This window comes from Pipra filicauda, unplaced genomic scaffold (assembly GCF_003945595.2).
Source record: "Pipra filicauda isolate LSUMZ 115617 unplaced genomic scaffold, ASM394559v2 scaffold92_size2517590_pilon, whole genome shotgun sequence".
NCBI lineage: Eukaryota > Metazoa > Chordata > Aves > Passeriformes > Pipridae > Pipra > Pipra filicauda.
Window position 1 is genome coordinate 1,200,420 of NW_024105120.1, and position 22,693 is coordinate 1,223,112.

Below are 22,693 nucleotides of genomic sequence, written 5' to 3' on the forward strand. Positions count from 1 at the left end.
GAAAACTTTCCATCATAAAACTAATTTTACTTGTAGTTTTATAAGACTAGAAGAAAAATATTCTGATTAAATTGTATGCATCGCACTTGTATTGCCCAAAGTACTGCCCAAAACATAATCTAAGTAACTAAAATACTTTACAAGTTAGGGCAAAAAGATTTCTTGATAATCACTGTCCTGGTCCCATTGCCTTTTTCTGGCCCTTCACAGGAAGACAAATTAAAACTCCAGTTGGTATAAAGCTTGCTGGATCTGTTGCTGTCATATTAGCTCCTCCTAGTCTTTCAGATACCATGTGATAACTTTAGAGATGAGCTTCCTACACACTTTGCTACCCCTTCCAGGAAGCTGATCGCACAAAATTTGTCGTGTCAGAATTTGTCTCATTGTTTCAGTCCTTGTGACCTACTGCTTGCAAAGCACATCCATCCCACCTTCCAGAATGACTGGATTCAGGACACAGTTCCTGTTTGAATTAGAATAAAAACCATACATAAGACTGGACTGTCACTAAATGCATTAATACTGTCTTTGGGGGATTAGGACACATGAAGGATAATGGCTGAGAAATATAATGTACATAAAAGGGCATAAAAAGGGTCTAAAATTATGGTGTTCTATGGTGAAAAGAATCAACCAAAGCAAACCAAAATATTTACAATACAATAAACAAAAAGAAAACCCAACCCAAAGTTGTATCACTCTTCATAATGACAAAGGGTTTCTCTAGAGAAAAATGGGGCTCTGGCTTCTTTGACCATGTATTAGTTTGGGTAATTGCATATTGCCTTACTACAGCCCCTAGAATCTATGTTCACTAGATGGTCATTTAGTTTTGTATTGAAGAGTTGTCACATTTTATCCTGCCAAAGGCCACATTTCAACAGGGATGAATAGTACTTGCATACTGCTTGCAAACAATTTTGAGTTTTTAAAGCTTCACAGGGCTGCTGGGTCATTTGTTCCGTACAAAAGATACAAGGAACATACCTAAAGAAATACATACTTTTTTTTACTCAGAGATCATGTGGAAAGTGTCTCCTCCACCACAATAACTGTTGCTTATAATGGTAAAATAACTAATTACTTATTCATTCTTATGAAGAGGTGATACTAAAGCTGCCAGTTAAACCCTAAAATCCTTCTCCTTCATTGGAATCCCAGTCCTTCATTGGAAACTGTCCAATGTTCTTTGGGCTTTTTTAATCATTTCCTCAACAAGCTTTATAATATAACCTGTGGTCAATTAATAAAAATAACATGGCCTTATGACTCCAGGGCTTTCATAACAGTCCACGCCACACCAGATCACCTGCAGCAAGAGCAAACACATCATCACAGTTTTCTTTTTTAAATAACCCTTTACTGTTCAACAACAAACACAGCAGCATTTTGCTATCTTACATGTTGCAGAAAGACTGGATTCTGATGCTCTGGCTCCTGCCAAGAACTCCTTCCTGCACAAACGTTTCCCCTGACTTCAATGTGGCTATGCAAGTCCTTGAACCAGCAGGCAAAGTTGAACTCTGGCATGCAAAGAAATTCCACTTGAGTCAATTGCCATGCTCAAATGTAAGCAGAGGTATAAATTGCTGGTTGTATTTTGCTAAAGGTGATCATCAAGACTGAAGAAATTAATTAGAATTTTATTTGAAAAAGTCTTATCAGCTAGAAGAAAAAAAAAATCCTACTGTTTAATTGTGTTGAAGTTTAATAATTTGGTACCCAAAGACAATGTACCTGTGTCTGGTTCTGACAAAATACCATAATATAGATATGAAACCCATTCATCATCTCTTAGTTGTCCTTTGAAAATATTATTGTCATTACAAATTTAAATAGTTTCACAAAGTTCTATAGCATAATTCTTCTCCCAAGGATATAACTCTGGAGAGAAAAAGAGTAAAATAAAAAATAAGAGAGCTTTCCAAAGACTATTGTTCCAAAGACTCAGTTTGTGTGTAACATTGTGTATATATGTAACATAGTGTAATATATGACCAATGCATTGCTCAGGTTGTGTTACACACAACCTGAGCAATGCATTGGTCGTATATAATAATTATGCAAAACTAAGGAAAAGTATATTAAAGTAGACACAGTCTGTGTCAAAGGCTACTGGACACATGAGCTAGAAACTGTATTATTTGGTATCAGCAGAATTTCCTTGTGCTCCAGTTTTCCCTTACAAATGTAGCATGATTGATTTGTAACTAGTATTTTCATGGAAAATAGGATGAAGCAAGTGCATCCTCCTTTTCAGAAAGGTGCAATGGAGAGGTTCCCCTGTCACAGAAGCATTCAGGCCACTACAGAATGAGCAGGTAGCCTTGGAGCATGTCCTCTTCACTGATTTCAGGCTTAAGAAGTCAGTCTGAAAACATTTTCAGGAAGGGTGAGTCTATATTTGTAAAAATCAAAACCAATAATGCGACAGGAAACAATAGTAGTCAATATTTTCATAAGCCAATGTTCTTTTGGCAGTGTGGTATTTTTTGGAAAAAAACACTTGCCTTTTTGCCACAGCAGCCTGGTTGATAAATCCAGTCATTTCCAAGAGCTCCACCAGCCCAGGCCTTCCTTGCCTTGCTCAGTGCAGAACAGCCTGTACCTCTGCCAAATGCTGCCACAGGGGATGTAACAGAGAAATCACGGGCTTGGTGGCCACTTACAGTGTCCCAGGGCAGAGCAAGACATGGAGCAGGACAAAATCAGCCTCTGAATCTCTGTATAGGTCCTAAAAGAGGCACTTTCACGAATGCAATTTTTAAATGAAGCTATCCATCCCCTGGGCTTGAGAAAACCCAATGGTTTTCATTTCTCTGCAGTCAGAGCACCTTTATCTCCTTAGTGCCTTAAATGCTCTCCCAGCAACAGCACATAGAAAAGGGTCCTATAATTTCCATAATGCCTGTGCTGGCAGCAATACCAGAACCAAGGATGACAGCACATTTCTGAGTCAAACACTGTTTCTCTCTCTGAGTTTTGACCTTCAGGCTCCCCATTAAAACTGTTGCTTTTGGCAGAAGCAAAAGCTCTTAACCACAAAATCAGAAGGAGGAGGAGGGAATGGAGGGAGCAGTGAGGAAATGGAAAAAGCCAGGCATCTGACCAGATTAGACTGTTGGAAGAACAACATTTCCAAGTTATTTGTCCCACTAGAAATAAGGGAGAGAAAGGCTGTGATTGTTTTTGAAACAGCGAGCTTCAGGAATGGTATGATTTGTGGTAAAAAAATAAAAAAAAAAGGGTACTCATATTTCATTTAATACGTCATATAAAATTAAGAAGTGTTATCATTCCATTTGAGATCCTGAGGGGACAAAGGGATATCATGAAACAAGTCTTCAAGGCAACTTACTTTTATGGCCTCCCCTTTCCCTCCTTAACCTCTGACACCCACCTCCAGCTCTTGTCTCACCCAGATGAACACCTGCAGCCAGCACAGAGCCAGTCCATGTCACTTACTGCATCTAATTCAATTACAAAGATCTCAAGGATGATGTTGCAATGATTGTATTTTACCTATCAGGGCCCAAATACGAAGGGGGACATCAGTCAGCACCTCTTTGTTACAGATAGACGTGTTTGTTTCTCTCAGAGGAGAAAGTCGGGAAAGGGGAAGGAAGGGAGAGAACTTATGTGTGGTTTTAAAAGATGTCTGGTTTAACGTAGCAGTCATTAGCCTGTTTTGCTAACCTCCTCTGACTGCTGCTGCTGGGGTCCTACAGCCAGTTCCTCTCTGCTTGTGCCCTACAGTGCACACCTACTGCTTGGGATGAGATGTATGTGCATGTGTGTGTGTGTTTTGCACCATCAGGGCAAGGCACTATGGCGGAAATCTGTTCTCTCCTTCTCATGTGGTGTGGGGCTCAGAACTTAACAAAACAAAAAGCTACCATCAGAAAGATCAGCCTTAGGAAGGAAGGGGCCATGCACTTTGAGGCTGAAACTGCCTGAAGTTAACAGCTCACATAAAAAGAATAAACTGGCGGTGCTGTAATTGAATTTTTATGGAAATAAACAGGTGGCAGATTTACTATGGCTGCAGGGATAGCAGGGGGTGAAATGCTGCAGCTACATTAACCTGTTTAATTTAATAGCATCTCTACTCCAAGAGGGAAAAAAAGATACTGTGCTGTTAGTTCAGTCAGCTGGATGCCAAATGTAAATAACTACAATTACCCTACTATGCCCATGTGCTGGATGGAGGAGGGCTTTGTGCCAACTCTCACTTCGTTGTCATGTTTATTAATTAAGCCCCAGGAAGTTTAAAAACACAAAAGTTTGATGAAAAATCAAGGCAGGAGGAGCCTGCATATGGCAGCAAGTGCGGGGTGTACCTGGGTCCTCTCTGCTGTGTCTGCTACTTAAAGCCAGCACTGCAGGCTCACTGGCAGAGAGATGTGGCCAAGTCAGTACCTTCATGCCAGGCTACCGCCTGCTGGGGCATTTAAAACTGGTCAGCATTTAATAGCAACCTTTAGTGCTCACAGGCATCATGCAGCAAATTAGCACAAGGAATCCAAAACCGTTATGTATTTATAATCATGGTAATTGTATGGGGAGGGATGGAAATATTAGATTTAGCTTTTTTTACCCTTAACTGCTGATGCAAAACAAAAATAAGTTGAGGCATTAGTAGCAATATATTTGCATCTTGGCATGTTTGAGCTTTAGGAAAGAAATGCTGCAATAATACTTGAAGCGGGCTCCAGAGCAGCCCTATAAAATGACACATTAGGGGCCTGGGGAAACTGCACATTTAGGCAGCCACAAGCCAAAAATGAGTTCCAGAGCTCTGCCCCTTGTGCATATGGATGATGATACTGGTTTTTAAGTATATGATCAGTCTATAATGATATAATATAATAACAACACGCTGGTACACTGCCCTCGGCAAGTTTGTGTAATCCCCTACACCTGTGGCTAAGTAGACCAGATTAAAATACTTTATTTTAATCCAAGCCAATGAATGTACTTCACTGGAAAATTACTCTGCTCAAGAAAGGGAGTCACATTCTCTGTTAGCATATACTGGCACTGGCTTTAATGGACCTACAGCAATTTATATGCATGGAAGATCTGGGCCAAACCATCATGTAATTAAAGACTGCACTGCAATTGCTTCTCATTAGTGTGGCTGAGATAAAGCTTCAATTTAGTCACTACCTGCCTTCTGAGCAAAATATCTGGGTTTTTAACGTACTCTCACTGTTAGTCTTTATGTCATTTTCTAGCTATCTTAAGAAGAGTATGACTGAAAACAAGAAGGTCCTGTAATTTAAAACACTTAAGAAAGACATGGCTGGAAGAATGGACATTGATCCCTGTCTCATTCACTATGCTCTGTGCAATATACAGACTGCACACATAAGAATCCTTCCTTATTCCTCACTAATCTTCAGTAAATTATTGCCTTAACCTCTTTATTCATGGACAAAAAAAAAAACCAACCCTGCCTTCCCCTCTGAACATTTACAGTTTCTTCTTAACTTACCAGACGTCTTCAAATCCCTTGTCATCAAAATATTTTGCTATACCTGCCACTCTAAATGACCTAAGATGATCAGGAGGACAGCAAAAATGGAAAGGAATTTCTAAAGAAAAATATATTTTAAAAACTAACAGTAACATTTGGCCTGGGAAACTGAAGTTCATTTTTCTATTGTTCTAAGTATTCTCTGAACCTCAAGAAGAAAAGTAGGAGCTTGCACTCCTGGCTCCATTTTAAAATTGTACTTTCGGAAAAAATATGGATTTTAAAGAGTCATGGTGATAAAAGTATAAAACACATGCAGAACAAGGGCCAGGTTTTCTGACCCAAACAATGCATCTGAGCAAACAGTAAATTTAAACATCAGTAAGGACTGTATATTTCAAAGTACAACTGCTAAAATACAGTTCCTTTGGAGGCATTATTAATGGCCATCCTCTTAGCTGCTATCTGTCTTAAATATTGTGATGAACAATTAGGATATGCAAAAGATAAAAGGTAATAAGCTAAGGGTAAAAAAAAGAACTGTTAGAGAGATGGTTCTTATCTCCTTTTTTTCTCTCGACAGTCTTCAGCCCAATCTGCACAAAGACACCATGTGTGTATCCCAAGTCCTGAGCATCATCTCACCCCCTAACTAGAGAGCCATAGAACGGTTTGGGTTGCAAGGGGCCCTTAAAGGTCACCTGGTCCAACCCTGCAATGACCAGGGATATCTTCAATTAGATCAGGTTGATCAGAGCCCCTTCCATGTCTCTGGGCAGCCTGCTGCAGTGATTCACTCTCGTGGTAAAAAACTTCTTCCTTATATCTGATCTAAATTGACCCTCTTTTAATTTAAAACCATCTTCCCTTGTCCTATCACAACAGGCCCTGCTAAAAAAGTCTGTCCTCATCTTTCTTATAAGCCCTCTTCAAGTATCAAAAGGTAGCAATAAGGTGTCCCAAGAGCCTTCTCCAGGCAGATCAAACCCAACTGTCTAGGTCTTTCCTCATAGGAGAGGTGTTCAATCCCTCTGATGATCTTCGTGGCCTCCTTTGGACTCACTCCAACAGATCCATGTCCTTCCTGTGTTGGGGGCCCCATTGCTGGGTGCAGCACTGCAGGTGGGGTCTCAGCAGAGCGGAGCAGAGGGGCAGAATCACCTCCCTTGCCCTGCTGCCCACACTGCTCTGGATGCAGCCCAGGATGTGACTGGCTTTTTGGACTGCAAGTGCACGTTGCAGCTCGCATCCAGCCTCTCATCCACCAGAGCCCCCAAGTCCTTCTCAGCAGGACAGCTTCAGCCTGGATTGATGCCGGGGCTTGCCTCGACCCATACAATAAATGCCGTTATCACCTTTCATGCTGAGACCCCTCCCCAAACGCAGCACGAAGCGCGCCAGAACAGCAACAACACCGACGCCTTCCACAAAAGAAGAGGCAAATCCCCATCGCAGCGACATTTTGCAGGCGCCTGGAGGATCTGGAATTCGCAGCTGGGCTAATGCTACCATCTAGTGGGGATCGCTGGGAGAACGAAACCAGGGAGGCAGGAAAAAGCAGCTGAGGCGAGTCCAGCATCATCCCAACTCTCTAACACACCTGCAATTTGACTGAAACCACAGTAAAAAGAGTGAAAAGATTAGCAGTCTCATGGTGTTTTGCTCCTTTTCAGGGAGGTCCCCAACTCGTCAGTAAGACTTGCTGGAAAATGTTTTCTTTGAGCAAAAATCAAGTCAGGGCTCTTTAAAAGCAGTCATGAGTCTGTCATCCACAGAGAGCGAAGGATGATCCATGTTGTGTCTTTGGACTATGAGAAACAGCCCCACTCTGCAAACAAAACACAGTATTTCTTACTATTCAGGCTACCTATAAAATTCTTAAATGTTATCGATACAATTGCAAATGAAAACAATATATAATCCCTTTATTGATGTGAAATCTAATTATTTTTTTTTTAATATAGATAAATAAACCCAGTATTTCTTTTTTCTTTTTCCTGAAGTTCCTTTAAACTTCAGGAGGATTGCTGTTCTGGAAGAATTATCTTCAGGGTCCCCAGTTCCTCTCAACATTAGGATTTAGCACACAAGGAGAAGACATTTTTATAGGCAAAATAGGCAAAATATTACACTGATGGGGACCTTCTTCCACAGAAACCTGTGTATAACTGGCCACTACAAGCCATAAATGCAGAAAAATTACGTTGCTCCTCACAGTGGTATAGTATAATGAAAATGTTGAAACTAGAAAAACGTGATACAGATATATAAGTGTCCTGGAAGTCTGAAGATATCATAAACCACTCATGCTTTTTTCTTTTTACTATCAGAAACCCATAATGCCTCAGAACCCCATAATGCCTCCGTTGGTTCTTTATATGTAATGGGTACAAATAACTCTTACAAATAGCAGTGTAATATTCAGTTATGCAGTAGTAGTAACCAAAAAACTCTGATTTTATTTCTTGTTCAGGGAAACTCTTTTTTTTATCCAAGTTACTCATTGGCACACATGAATGAGAAGTTAATATTCCTTTCAAAGAACAAAAAAATTTAAAGTAAACCAAAAAGCTCCTGAAATAAATTTGGAAGGATTTCACCCTGACAGGATGATAAATATTCCCAGGAACCCGGTTCTACATAGGTACAGGAACTTTACAGCCATTCTGACATACATTCAACAATGTAAGTGTAAAAACCTCTGTAAAAACAAAGGTCAGAGGAAATTTTTGTGTATATCTGTGCACTGAATTCCCCAAATATTTTTACCTCTTTTATGCCATTGTCTTATCTTTTTCTGGCAGTTATTTTTGTTGTTGTTTCTGGTTGTATTTGGTTATTGTCACTGAAGCATCTCACATTTATTTTCCAGAGCAGAATTTTCAGCCCAGGATAATGTATACAACCTATATTTAGGTCCTCTGATACTGGTTCTTGCTTTGGTTTTTGGTTTTTATTTTCTTACTTCCACATTGGCTTCTTTACAAGATTATGCTTCAAAATATGCTGCAATCTCACTTTTAGAAATATATCATCTTGTTTTCATTTATAAGGGTGCATGAACTCAATACAACATTCTTCATTCTTCCATTCTGCAAGAACTAAAAATCCAGTGCTTTTGGTTTCACAGAGTTTTTGTTTGCTTGCACAGAGGTTTATGTAAAACATTCCTTCAAGTCTAATCTGAAGGAGAGTGATATCCTTGAATTTTATTGTTCCCAAGCACATAAAGGATCTGACCCTTGTGAAATTCTATCTGAACTTGAGTTTAATCTGAATTTGTATCACCTCTATCCAGACTCCTTTTCTTTTTCTTTCCAGATATAATAGTACAAATTTTAAATGAAGTGAAATTCAACTCGCATTCAACATAACATCAGTGCAGTGATCTGAAATGTTTGGGAAGCTCTTAGAATGGTGAAACAAGCACAGCTTCACTTATACCTGTAAGCTGCAAGATAACTTGAATACCAAGCAAAACCAGTTCACATTGCTTTTTTATTAAACCCACCCAGGAGTGCGATTATGGACATGTTCTACGGGCCCAGAATTCTTGCTGATGTCAGTGGAATTGGTTAATTTACACTGTTTAACAGTCTGGCCCTCTGGCATTTTCTATCAAATACAGCTAGAGTAACAGTTGAGTAGCTACACACAACCTAACAGGTAGTGGATGTATGCAAAGCAGTTGTACATTTTGTAATTTGAAAGTAAGAAACAGATGAGACTTAGTTCTTCATCTAGCGCCAAAAGCACCTTCACCTGAAATTCAGACGCTGAAAATACTGAACTGTAATTTTCCTTAATACACAGAACTATTGCAGGCTGCACACACACAGACCTACCCAGCACTTGTGTCGTGGCAAATCCCCGGGAGTGCTCATCAGCAAGTGTTTCCCTCATCACCCAGGGACATGCTGAATTTCTCCTGCTGCACTGGCTCTGCTTGCAAAGACTGATTCAATTTTAAATGAATGAAGAATTCCAGCTCAGGGAGATAGCATCTCTCTCTCTTCACAGTAGTGGTAGAAACCAAAATCCCCTCAAGGTCTCAGACAGCTTGGAGTGACACTGATGACCTCTCCAAGTGAGTTCAGAGGAGGGCCAGAATTATGATTATGATCAGAGGCCTGGATCACCTCTCCTATGAAGGCAGGCTGAGAGAGCTGGGGTTGTTCAGCCTGGAGAAGAGAAGGTATCAGGGAGACCTTACAGCAGCCTTCCATTACCTAAAGGTAGCCTAGAAGAGAGCTGGAGAGGGACTTTTTACAAGGGCAGGTAGTGATAGGAGAAGGGAGAATGACTTCAGACTGAAAAAGGTCAGGTTTACATTAGATATTAGGAAGGAATTCTTGACTGTGAGGATGGTGACAATACAACAGGTTGCCCAGGTAAGCTGCGGATGGCTGGTAGTGTTCAAGGCCAGGTTGGATGGGGATTTGAGCAACTTGGTCTAACAGAAGGTGTCATTCCGTGATTCTTCAATTCATTAGACTTTTCTGTTCATTTCTTTGATAGGAGCAGGGAGGGGTTGGTCAGCTTTCACAGCTGTGCACCCTGAACACCCAGAGAGACCTTTCCCTCCATCATTTCTGAGTAAGGCATTACTAAGTAAACCCTTCACTTCCTTTCCACTAGGCAGGCTCAACAGCTCCCTAAAATCAACATGCTGGTTTTTACAAGCCCCAGCCTTAGCCCCTTAAGACATATTTACAAATCCAGACAGTGCTATTCAAGCCAACACAAGTATCAGAAAGGCCCTGGCTGTGTTAGCACAGCACCCACTGATGACTCAGCCGGGCTGTGTGTGCCCGGGGAGGTTGTTGTTCTACCACAGCCAAGCTCCCTCTGGTGCTCCATCCAGCCATCCAAGCAATGCAAACTGGCTCTCCCTCTGCATCATCCCTGCATTGCAGCTCTAAGCCCACTTGAGGATCTAATCTTAGTTTTTCCACGGCTAGAACAGGCTTATTTGCCTCCGGACGAGGCAACAAGATAACTGGAGCTTTTGTTCTTTTTTGGGGATCCCAATCCAACCATAAACATCTTTTTCATACTCCTATTGCCCCCTAAAATTCATTCCATGTGTGTGCTGAAGCTGTTTGTCTCTGCTTCAACAATCACACCAAAATAATATGGTCATTTCCCAAATGCCAGCCACCGCCATCTTCTCAGTAGAAAAAAAGGATCTTTGATCTGTGCTATTTATTCATCCTGCGTTACACCTACTACTACTGTTAAAAAACATAACACACTGGAGGTAGATTGTGCTATATTTCATGCACATTCATTGCTGGCGCTAAGGGACATACCCATCTGTTATTTGCTCTCAGCTTTGCTTACTGATAAAACAGGAAAGACAGCTTGCTGATGAGCTCTTTGAAGCAAAAGGCTCCTCTCTTTTTTACAATTAAAGCCTATGAATAATTTTTTCAGTAGACAGTATGCAGCCTACCTCAAATCAAAATTACTTCTACTAAATTAAAACTAAATACTCTCTACATTTTTTATTTTATCATGTGACTTTGAGTGATGAAATCTTACAGCAGCATGACCTTCTTTAAATTATATTGGACTTTTTCCCAGCACAATCTGCCTGTTACCTGGATTTCAAACATATGCTCTAGTGTGTTTTTCAGCTATGTGGTCACATAAAAATATGTGAGGGGGGTAGTGCAGGAGAACACAGTTGTCTGTGGGATGGAGGCTTTGACAGATACTGTCCTTTCAGGGGTCCTCTCTGCTCATTACAGTCATCACAGATTCCAAGAATTTCCCAGTACTGAAGGCAGACATGCCAGGAATGTGTCACGACCCACCAGTAGGGGACGTGATGTTTGTTATAAATTCTCTCCAGGCTGAACAAAGACACCAGACACGTGTCAGGAACTCTTACGTTTTACTCTACAGCACTTCAAGTTCTCAACTCCCACCACAAACTCCTCAAAGGTGCTGGCACACAACCCACGGCACACCTCCACAATCTCCCCCCTCCCAAAACAGTGTTCCATACAGAGTACAAAGAATATGATAGCAGTGCTTCAGTCAGGCAAAGCAAGGGAAGAAGACAAACAATCTCACCAGTCCTTAGATCCCACATTTGTCCTGCCATATGGACGGTCCACAGCTGGTGTTGCAAGACAAAGAAAGCTAAAGAGAAAAAGAGGAAAGGAGAGGAGAAAGAGAAGAGACGAAAAGAGGGAGCGAAGGGGCCCAATCTATGTCCTTTTATAGTTAACCTGGTGCACACCTCTTATGTAAATTAGACTTTCACCACTTTGTTCACACCTGCACAGTCAGCCCTTCTCCAGGAAGCAGGGGAGGAAAAGTGGGGAGGTGGAACTGAGCACGAGTCTCACCGCAGAGCAGGAAGTTGGCTCAGAACTGCAGTGTCCCACCTCCATGTCTCCAATCATATCTTCCTGTCATAACAGTAAGAACATTTGAGACAAAACATGCTTAGATCTGGTCTTCTACAGAGTGACCTTAGCCATGTGACCTTAGAGTGACTCCTCCAGTGGTTACTCCACTGGCTCTCTCAACACATCCAGGGCTACTGGGATAGAGAAGGTCCTGACAGGGTAGGTCCTTTCAGGGGCTTTGGCTCTTGCCATGAGGAGCAGACACTTTTATCAGTTCATTCCTAGGTATCCTGCTTTCCCATGCCATGACCTTTTTTCCTCCAATGCATGACCTTTCCCATGGCAAGTTTCTGTGCATATCTCCACTGTGCAGAGAAGAAACATAAAGGTATAAAATTTATGCCCGGAATACACCTTAGGAAAACAACAACAACAAACACTATAAAAAACACTCTTGTTTTTGTTCTTCTTTCACTCTGCACATGCTCAGACACCTCTGTTACCTCACACTTTTTCAAAAAGGGAATATCCGAAGATTTCAGCATCTAAACAGGGATGGATGGCTTTCATCTCCAGGAACTCATCATCAGGAATAAAGCACAGCTTTTGTATGGTTGAATTGTGTTTCCAGTGGAGAATCAGTTCCTGCTTTTTGTCACTCAGAGCAATCACCACTTTACGAACCCCCATCAATCAGTGCATCAGTTTAGATTTAATCCCAAAAATATTAAAAGTCCCCCTAGAAAGTTTCCAGTTTTGCCAAACAGACACATAACCTGGCAGCAACCCATCTAACACATGGTAGCTGTGCCACCTTTCATGCCCTATCAGTTGGCCTCTGGCCAGGCACTGAGATCCTCTTCACTCAGCACAGGAACACTTGGCAGTGACATCTCTGAGGAACAGGAACTACTCAATGGAAAGGGACACCAGTGACAGATGATATACACTTTCTCTTGATGTATATGCCAAAGCAACATTTAAAGCTTTTTGATGGAAAGTTAATTTTTTGACAATATAATGCCTGCTGGTATTGTACAGCCAAGAATGATTCACAGTCAACGAGTTCTGAGCTTTCCAGATTTAGATGCACTATCCAATGGCGTGCAACAGTTAGCAGCATCCTCTGTGTGCTTCTCGCAATATCTGAAAACAAGGCACTGTTCTGGCAAGGTAATTTCTACTACTTGAACCAATTAAACCTGTTAAAGAGAAAAAAAATAGATCACCCACTAGCATAGAAAATTCAACAATCTACAAAATGGGAGCAAAATCTGAGGAGGAGTGTTGACTGGCAAATTCCTACTGCTTTGGGAGGCTGGAGGTCTTAGTGAGTTGAGTCACTGTGCCACAGGCAACACCTTAAAGTATCCTAGGAGAACACTCAGGGAAGAACATCAGAGCTCCCTGTTTGTATTGCTATTCTACCTTTCCTGTACCAACAAGCCTTCAGAGAAGGCTGATGAGTGCTGTCTTACTAGCATGGTTTAACCCTAGCCAGCAACTAAGTACTGCACAGATACTCACTCACTCCCTCTCTCCCACTATAGGATGGGGAAGAGAATCTGAAAAAGATTAAAAAAACTGATGGGGTTGAGCTAAGAACAGTTTAATATTTGAAACTAAATAAATATATTAAATAATAATAACAACAAAAACAATAATAGTAATGAGGGGGGAAAAGAGAAGAGAAAAAAGTAAAACCCAGGGCAGACAAGTGATGCACTATACAATTGCTCATCCCAACACAATTGCTGACCAGTACTCAGCCCATTCACAAACAGTGATTGGCCTCTTTATGGGTAACTCTCTCCAATTTATATACTGGGCATGACATTCCATGGTATGAAACATCCCTTTGGCCTGTTCAATTCAGCTGTCCTGGCCATGCTCCCTCCCAGCTTCTTCTGCACCTACCTCCTTGTTGGCAAAGCATGGGACACTGAAAAGTCCCTGACTTAGGGAAAGCACTACTGAGCAACAACCAAAACATCGGTGTGTTAACCATGTTATTGTCATACTAAATCCTAACCACAGCACTGTAGCAGCTGTTAAGATGAACCCAAACTCTGCTCCAACCAGAACCAGGACACTTACTAACACCGGGTGAGTGTTTTGAGATTCTAGAAGAGAGGCATTGCTGAAGTGCAAGTCTCACAAGCAGTGAGAGGTTTGGGCTGCAGGAGGTTGGCCACCAGAGGAGCTGAGCAAGCACAGCCCCTAGCACAAGCCAGGCAGCTGCAGCCTGCCACTGAGCTCTACTGTACTTCATGAAGGGGCAGGCATCACAGCTGCAGTGCACAGGTCCACCTGGTTGATGTTTAAAAAGATTATTTAAGTTGGAAAGCAACTGAAAGCAAATGTCATGCCAAGTTCAATTGCCCCCTTGTGTGCCTCTGGCTACAGCACTTGTTCTGCCTGAAACACACTGTACCAGCAGCTGGGTTCAGCTGGACTTTGGGGGATACATTGGTATGTACAAAGTCAGGATAACCTCACAGTGCAAAAATCTCAACTGTGTAACTGCTTTGCTTGCAGCAATCATTGTTATCTCATCTGTAAGCATATCTGTCATTGTTGCAGCTGAACATAATTACACAGCAATTTGTCTACACTTTGCAAAAAAATGTGTAGTTTGTAACGGTGTGACCTCACTGTCCCGGAGTGCCTTGGTTCCATTGTTCTCCTCCACAGAACATGTTTGACACATGTTTGGGCTCTTTTATTTCCTCTTGGGCAGAACAAAAGGAGCACATAACAAAACTTCTGCCAGTCCTGAGGACCTTACTCTACTCAGGCAAACTTGCCATTAGAACTCAACTGGTACTGCTTCTGTTCAGAGGGACAGGTCTGTTTTTATCTTAGGCACTGACTTTCACCTGGGAGCACTGGAAGAACAGCATGGATACGCACGATCATCACAAAGAAGACTGTCACCATTGACCAGGAGGTCTCCCTTCCTGCTCCAGGCAGTGGGGAGCCTCCTCTGGAGACTGTTGGTGTCCATGGTACACAGCTCCTCTCCCTGGAGGCAGGAAGGGCCTCTCTTGCAGTACTACAGCATTTCCAAGGCACTAGAACAGAAAAAGGACATCAGGTCATGAAACCTTGTGTCATGTGGGAAGGGCAACCTCCTCTTCCCTTTCCCTTGCTTAAGAAAGTTAAAGAGGAGAAAGTAGGAAAGTCATGCACAATAGAAGTGAAAAAATGTTGATAAATGTAAACAGGAATACCTAAGCTTGCGCTTCATTTATGATAGATTAACAAATAGTTTTCATCTCTGGTCATCTAGTACATCAAATGTTGAAATATGCCTATATGCATGTCTACATACACATATGTATATAATGTGGTATCATTAGTTACATTTTTAGCCTGTTTTTATGCCAAGAGCCCTCTAGAAGAAATACTAGGCATTTTATGGGTAGTCTGAACTTTTAATTTCTACCTTTAAAACAAGGTCTATGGATTGTTTATCCATTCTCTTCAAGTGTGAACACATTCTGTCATTCATTATTGTATGAATTTCCTTAGGGACTATATAATGCAATTAGGCTCCCTTCTGTCACCTTCCTTCGAGGCCTGGAGATACTGTACTATCCAATCTTCTCATACATAACACATTCATTTAATTCCCTGCGGTACACTCACTTCTTGCCCTTCTGTGCACTTCTTATAATATTTAAATAACATCTTCAAACTACTGTTATGTGACTAGCTCACAAAGCAGCACACAGAAATTAGTCCAGTTTTTGGAACTGCTGTAGAGATGACTTTTCTTTGACTCATAATATTGTTTTTCTTGGTCTTCCGGCAGCTCAGTCCTTTGAGAAAAGGAGCCTCAAAAGCGAGCCATTTCTAAAAGAGAGCTACAGCTTGCTGCTTTCTCTGGTGGATTTCAGTCACTTTCAGGGCTGTACAGAGTATCCTGGGTTATATGATTTCCTTTTGCTCAAGCGTGTCAACAGCATCTCAGCTCTGTTCTGGTAGTGTTACGCTCAGCATACAAACAGTGCAAGCAATGAATTTCAAAACAGATATGCTGGGAGCTAAAGAGAATGCTCTTAGTATTCAAAGCGTTGTCACAGAGTGCTAAAACGTTGAACACCTACCAGAAAGAATGAAACATCTGCTTAGGAAAGGAAGGTTATAATTTGTAACAGCAAGACTTTCTGTTGGAGGAAAAAAAACTATCAACAAAAAACTATCAACAAACCAAACCAAATAAAAAAACAACCAACCAAAAAAAAAAAAAAAAAAAACCAAACCTGAGGGAACAAAATATCAATCCCTCATCAAGCAACCCTCTGGAGAAATCAGCTATCTCCTTACAAGAGATACCACTTAGGAGTGAAGCATTCTCCACTTTTCTTTCTCAAATTAATTCTGTGCTGTGATTACATTATGCTTCTTACACTTGCCAGTGCCTAACTATATTTAGTCTGCTTCCAAACCCTGTCAAGTTTACCTGTTTTCCCCATTGTTAAATAGACTAGTCTGTGCAGTTTCTTTCCTCTGCACAATAATGAGTAGACTGGTGTGTGTCACTCCAATACTGTCATTAACAGCAGATTGGAACGAGGCCATGCCTTGCTGGAGCAAAGCCAGACCAGAGAAGTGTCTTAATAAATACCAGTGCTTGTTTGAGAGAATTCCCAAGCAAAACAAGCCAGAAAAAAATCCAGCAAAGTAAGGTTTTATTGATTTGGTTTCTCAAACATATAATATTAATTTTTATTAATTTTTATTAGCTTTATTAATTTCAGATTAATTTCTTTAAACATGCTGATTTTTGTGAGAGGGGATTCAAGAAGTATGAGTGGTTTCTAGCCAGATGGAGTAATCCTCAGGAATGTAGGGTCTGTCCTGAAAGCACCTTTGTTGTTGAGAGCACAGAAATTATTATATGATTCATAGCATAGGACCAGATCCCACTTGCAGGATGCCACATGTAAGGGAATCCATGAACTCCTCAAGAAGTTTTCTTTTTCTGTAGTTTTTTTTCTGGGGGGGGGGGGGTGTTCCTAGTTTTTTTTCATTAGAAGTTTAACATATATCTTCTTTTTTTTTCCCTAAATCAATCAATAAATAAATATCTCCAAAGCTCCAAGGCTTCTGAATATCTCAAGACTGTGAAAAGAACTCTCTGCTTTCTACTTGCCCTACTCTACAATATTGAGTTCTCTAGAGAGCTCACAGTAAGTAGGCTAAAATGCAGGTCTACACAATGCTACACTCAGGGTGAGCATGTGCTTTAAAATTAAGTTGCTTTTGTTTCCCTACAAGTAGAGGAAAACCACAGTAATAATTGTGCAATGTTACCTGCTCTTATGTATTTCTCAGATTTGTTTCTCTTTTGATGGAATACACTGTATTTCAAATTTTCCACTGGAGTCATCAGCAACACTGGACAGTCTCATAAAACGTGAATTAGGGTCCTTGAAGAGCGAGCTTGGATTTAATGGTGAGTTTAATGGCCTAGCTAGTGTGGTTCTCTGAATAACCTGAGTGCCATTAAAACTCACATGGGTGAAATGACACGAAGATCCAAACCAGATGAATCGGCACCACACCTGCAAAATGAGTGTAATGTTGAACTCTGGTTCTCAACTAGCGTAGTGCAGGGCAGCTGTAGAGAAGACTTATGAGGCAATTCCTCTGTATTAATTTAGGTGACACACTCTCCCTCTCAAAAATAACTTAGGCATTCTTCTGCCCAAGCCCCCAGTACATTCTGCTGAGTCAGCATTTAGCTAGCTCTTAATTTCAATGCCATAAATCTTAACAACTGGTGATAAAATGCATACTTTTTCTTGCTGAGGAGCACCAGAAGTTTAGGTTCTACATTTCTCTACACCTGGTCATTACAGTAGTGCCTTGGAATGAAAGTAATTCATTGTTCCTGATAAAACTTTTCCATAAAAAAAATTCACTATTTATATACACAAACATACACGTGTCTCTGTTCAAAAAAAAAAAAAAAAGCCTTCAAATGAGCCAAAAATTCAAGAAATGTGAAAATCTGCCTTATACTGCAGTGAGGGGGTGGTGCTTACAGGCATATTTACAAATAAAACTATGGTCTCTTTCGGTTTTAAGAATCAAACTCTCCTTAACTATTCCATCAGCAATAGCACCTTTTTAAGACAACTAAGGAATCACATTGTAAAAGACCTCTAAAACCATTGAGTTCAACCATTAACCCCACTACTGATGTTTTCAAGTTTGTTTTTAAGTGCCACATCTACACATCCTTTAAATACCTCCAGAGATGGCGACTCAACCACTTTCCTGGGCAGCCTGTTCCAATACTTGACAACCCTTTCCATGAAGAATTTTTTCCTAATATCCAACCTAAACCTCCCCTGGGGCAACTCGAGGCCATTTCCTCTTGTCCTATTGTATGTTACGTGGGAGAAGGTTGCTTATACATACCAAATCCTAAAAATAAATTTTTATTTTTCTATTATCCTGAGTCTGATAGGAGCTTTAGTTGCTACTTCTGACCTTTTAATCCTCTTATTGCTTGCCGTGTGCATGTTGGCATGCCATGCAGCAGGAGAGGTTTGCTTTCTCTTTGAGCACTGCAAACACTGCCTAAATGTTCACAGACCTTAAGTGGTAATAATGTCTAACATCCCCACTTCCCTGTCCTGCTCACACACTCAGTATCAGCCTTTAAGCCAGATTCCAGGCTGGACCTAACAATCTACAGCGGTACCTTTCAACCCTCTTTTTTAATGTAATTCTGGTATGTAAATATAAAAGCCCTACAAAGAAATGGAGCAACATAGGAATAAACAGGTAGTGGTATAAAGAAAAGGAAGAAACCAGGGCAGTGTTAATCCTGAGATGAATTTCTATGCCACTTGAGATGGTTAATTTCATAAACATCACTAGGGAAATGTCCAGTAGAACAACATCCTTACCCTTTTGAAAGACTGGACTGTTAATGGTTAATGACCTAAGCAATCAACCACCACTTGCAGTAACCACCCAGGTGGGTGTTTGAACCCCTCACTGGAGGCTACAGCTGGGGGTTGAACAAGATAAGGGAAGAGGCTCATAAGAGGCAAATCCTTCAAAGTGGGATAAGTGCTTTTATCATGCCTAAGTCCTTACACAAGTGACTCAGCTGTGAAAACTCCCCTCTAGAGAAGTACCTGGACATTCACATGTAGCCGGAAGATATTCATCCATCAAAGACTCCCAAAGTGTCCCGTGATCCAAAGTATTACATCATCCAGTGTAAAACTCCCCATCCTAGGGGAGGTACTTGGGCGTTCCCACCTGAACCTGAGCATATATAACCCGTGGAATTTTGTGTTTCACGGGCTTCCCCTACCACCTGACAGATCAAGACTGTGACCATCACCTTGACAAGACTGGGACCCTCATCAGCAAGATCACAAGAAGAGGACCAAGAGAATGCTGTTGGAATCCACAGAGTGGGGATATTTTTCTACTTAATCTGTCTCTCTGTAACTCTCTTCTTTCCCCCCTCTCTTTTTCCTATTTCTTTCTATCTCTCTCTACCTCACATTTATTGTTAAATAAAAATCCATACTATTGAGTTGGGCATACAGTGTCGTTTGCACCTTAATTTGGGAGAGACATCTCCCTAATAATTTTAATAACCAGATTATAACACACCTCTCACAAAATATGTTCAGATTTTTTATGACATTTCACAGAAGGACAGCCAGCCCTGAGAGAACTGATTAACGTCACTCCCTGTTCAACAGCATAGGTTAAAAGCTGGAATGAGGGCATCCAGCCTAGCAATACCAACTATAATAGTAAGATGACTAATGAGATGAGTAATGAAGGATATCATGTCTTAAAATTCCACCTTTCACAGAGATGAAAGGTTGAGAGAGATAGTTGCATTTATACACTAATTTCTCCCATACAGGGACCAGATGGCTTTTAGACTTTATTTCATTGATTTTCTCTTTTTTTTTTTAGTTTTTTTTTAATTGACTTCCAGCAAGAGAACTCTTCTTTCATAGCAGCCACATGACTTATCTTTGCATAGTCCTACAACATTTCTTTCTTCCCTTTCACTTTCTTAATCTGCACACTTTTTTTGATAACTAAAAAGCCAGTTTTGCAAAGTTTAACTCTAGCAGCAGTGCAAGACAGAAACATTCTTTTGCTAACTTGGTTTGTCACTTATGTTAAACCCTTGCTCTGTCCAATATCACATGTCTGAATCACACCTGGAAAAGCACTTAAGGACATACTTATTTATAAGAGGTAGAAGTGGTTTTCTAACTTGGAAAGCACTACTCAGCTGGGAACTGCATTTGTAAATTGCACATTTATCAGTGAATCTAAGTATTTCGGAAGGAACTGTCTGAACAGCACACATGTGGTGCAGAAATTGCCATGGTACCAGAAAGGAAAGATACGGCAGGGTGATGATAATCACTATTATTAGTATTTTAATCAATGGAAATTATGAGTAACTAGTAATAATGAACCCCAGTGTTTTGATTTGAAAGGGTTTTTTTCCTGAGATTAGGTGTTTGACAAAAGTTTGCACTATAAAGGGCAATATTTCAAGAAGGAAGGCAGGCTTAATGCATGCTTCAAAGAGCTCTAAACATCAGTTATTTCAACAGTTCAGGCTCATCCAAGTATGATTTTGCTAGGTGTTGCGAGGTGGCACTGCTAGATCCCATGCCAGGAGGTCTCCTGCTCCCTGTTGAATCCATGACCAGTCCTTGCAGCTGCATTGATCGCGCTCAGGTCTGCAACTAGGAGTCTCTCCAAGTGGAACTATAGTATTGGAAAAGCGAGAAATTTCACAATCTTCTTCAGACTTTTCATCTACTGTGGTGAATAAGCAACTTTCAAGGAATTTAGCATCTGTGTCAGTGCCAGGCTCTCCTGAAAAAGAGAGGTTTCTGTATGCTGTTTTACAAGCCTTGTAGCAAAGATTGTAGCAACAAACAAGCTTGTTCCACAAGGAAACTCTGGCTTTTATATGCCCAACTTCCCTGAGAAGCTGAGAAGACAGCTTGCAAAACTGTAACATCTGCTGTCTTTAGAAATAGGACAATGATATTAACTCAACCATATTGCATGGGCAAGAATACTTGCATCCACGGAAATGTTGAGATGGACCATAGCGAGTCAGCTGCCGAGTCACTTAGAAACTTTTGAGAGCCTTGCACATTGGGTGAGATACTCCATTCCCACCAGTCTTCTTTTGCTACAGTGGAAACCATGACAAATATGATCATGGTTTTTAATTCACAAAATGAGACAGTGCGTGGAGGGTGCCAGTTGCCTTTGCTAGGTGACTCAGAGTCTTCAGATCTCTGAACCAGAGGTCGTCTCTCAGTTTGGAAGAGTTTTTAATGTTTTCAATTTATTACTCTGAATTACTTTCAGTTGAATGACAGATACTCAGTTTAATGACAGATACTCAGTTTAATGACTTGAATTTATAGGCCTTCTGTTAATAACTCCCTCTGACTATGGAGTGCGAATGACAATGGTAAAGACACAGAGTAGTCTTATAGCAAAATAGCTTTTGAAAAATTGAAGTTGAATTTATGCTAATATAGCTATAAATAAAAGGGACTACTCTATGACATCCTTACAGAGGAAAATACCACAGCAAGGGTACTTCCTATGGCCTTTCTCATGCCTCTTTTTGTGATTATTCAAGGACTTAACTTCATGCACTTCAGAGAAGTGCAGAGATGCCCAGTTGCCATGTCAGTATTGAAAAATGGTTCCAATTCACTATGAATGTAGTCTCTTTCTTGCCTGCACAATTTATTTCCACTGGTATTGGTGGCCATGAGAGGCACAGTCCTGCTCCGTGCGTTACCAATGGGAAATGGGGACTACATACCTCATATGAGTGGAAGACATGAACCCTCATGTGGGCCAGGACCTTGTCTCTATTCCACACCTCCAGGAGCTATTTCTGTTTTCACTGGTGTAAGGCAGACTGAAAAGCACTGGCAGATACTTTAGAGAAAGGGAGTTTTCTCACAGTCCTTCCCTTCCTATTCCCCTCCACTTATGGGCCTTGCCTAACATATCCGATAAATATCTTAGAACAGTTTGGGTTGGAAAGGACCTTCTAAAGGTCATCTAGTCCAACTCCCCTGCAATGAGTAGGGACTTCTTCAGGATCAGCTTGCCCAGAGCCCAGTCCAACCTCGAACGGTTCCAGGGGTGAGGCCTCTACCACCTCTCTGGGCAACCTGTCGAGTGTTTCACCACTCTTATAAAAATTTTCTTCCTTATATCTAATCTAAACAAAATCTGTTTTAATTTAACAGTTTTGAAAAGTATAAAATTGCTGTAACCATGCCACTAAATCCTGGTCACAGGTGATACCCTTCATTTATGAACAAAACTAAGCAAACCTTGAGAGAAACTACAACAGTTCTCTTTATTCTGGAGGAAGTCTTCACAGTCTGTCCCATCTTTCTTACAGGTCCTCCTTAAGCTTCTTTAAACTGAAATGTTACAATAAGGTTTCCCAAGAGCCTTCTCTTCTCCAGGCCTGAACAACCCAAACTCTCTCAGCCTGTCCTCACAAGAGAGGTGCTCCCTCCCTCTGACTATTTTTGTGTAGAAAAGAAGAAAGCAACCTCCCTATTAACAACTACTTTATTGCAGTTGACATTTATCCAGGGCTTAGACCTCACACCTGTCTGTCTCTGCTTCAGCACCGTTCACATTCTTTTGGAGAGAAAACCTTTCCCTTGTACTGCCCTTTCCAACTTGCAGATGGAGCTTTGACTGCAGCTGAACTTAGGAAAGTCTCTGTTACCCATTAACTTCTTTCCATAGCAATATTGCAGTTCAGTCATCAAAG

General features: G+C 40.9%; 1 long non-coding RNA gene across 2 annotated transcripts; it reads right to left on the minus strand.

Moving 5' to 3' along the window:
• Nucleotides 1-11,397: 11,397 nt before the first annotated feature.
• Nucleotides 11,398-21,972, minus strand: LOC113992412. 2 transcript variants are annotated; one of them, XR_005567231.1, is made up of 3 exons: nucleotides 21,716-21,972; nucleotides 14,758-14,918; nucleotides 11,398-13,046 (listed from the first exon to the last, which is right to left on the minus strand). It is a non-coding gene; the product is annotated as an uncharacterized LOC113992412 (long non-coding RNA). The 2 variants fall into 2 exon arrangements; XR_003542241.2 differs by having other exon boundaries at nucleotides 14,724-14,918.
• Between the last annotated feature and the right edge of the window lie 721 nt (nucleotides 21,973-22,693).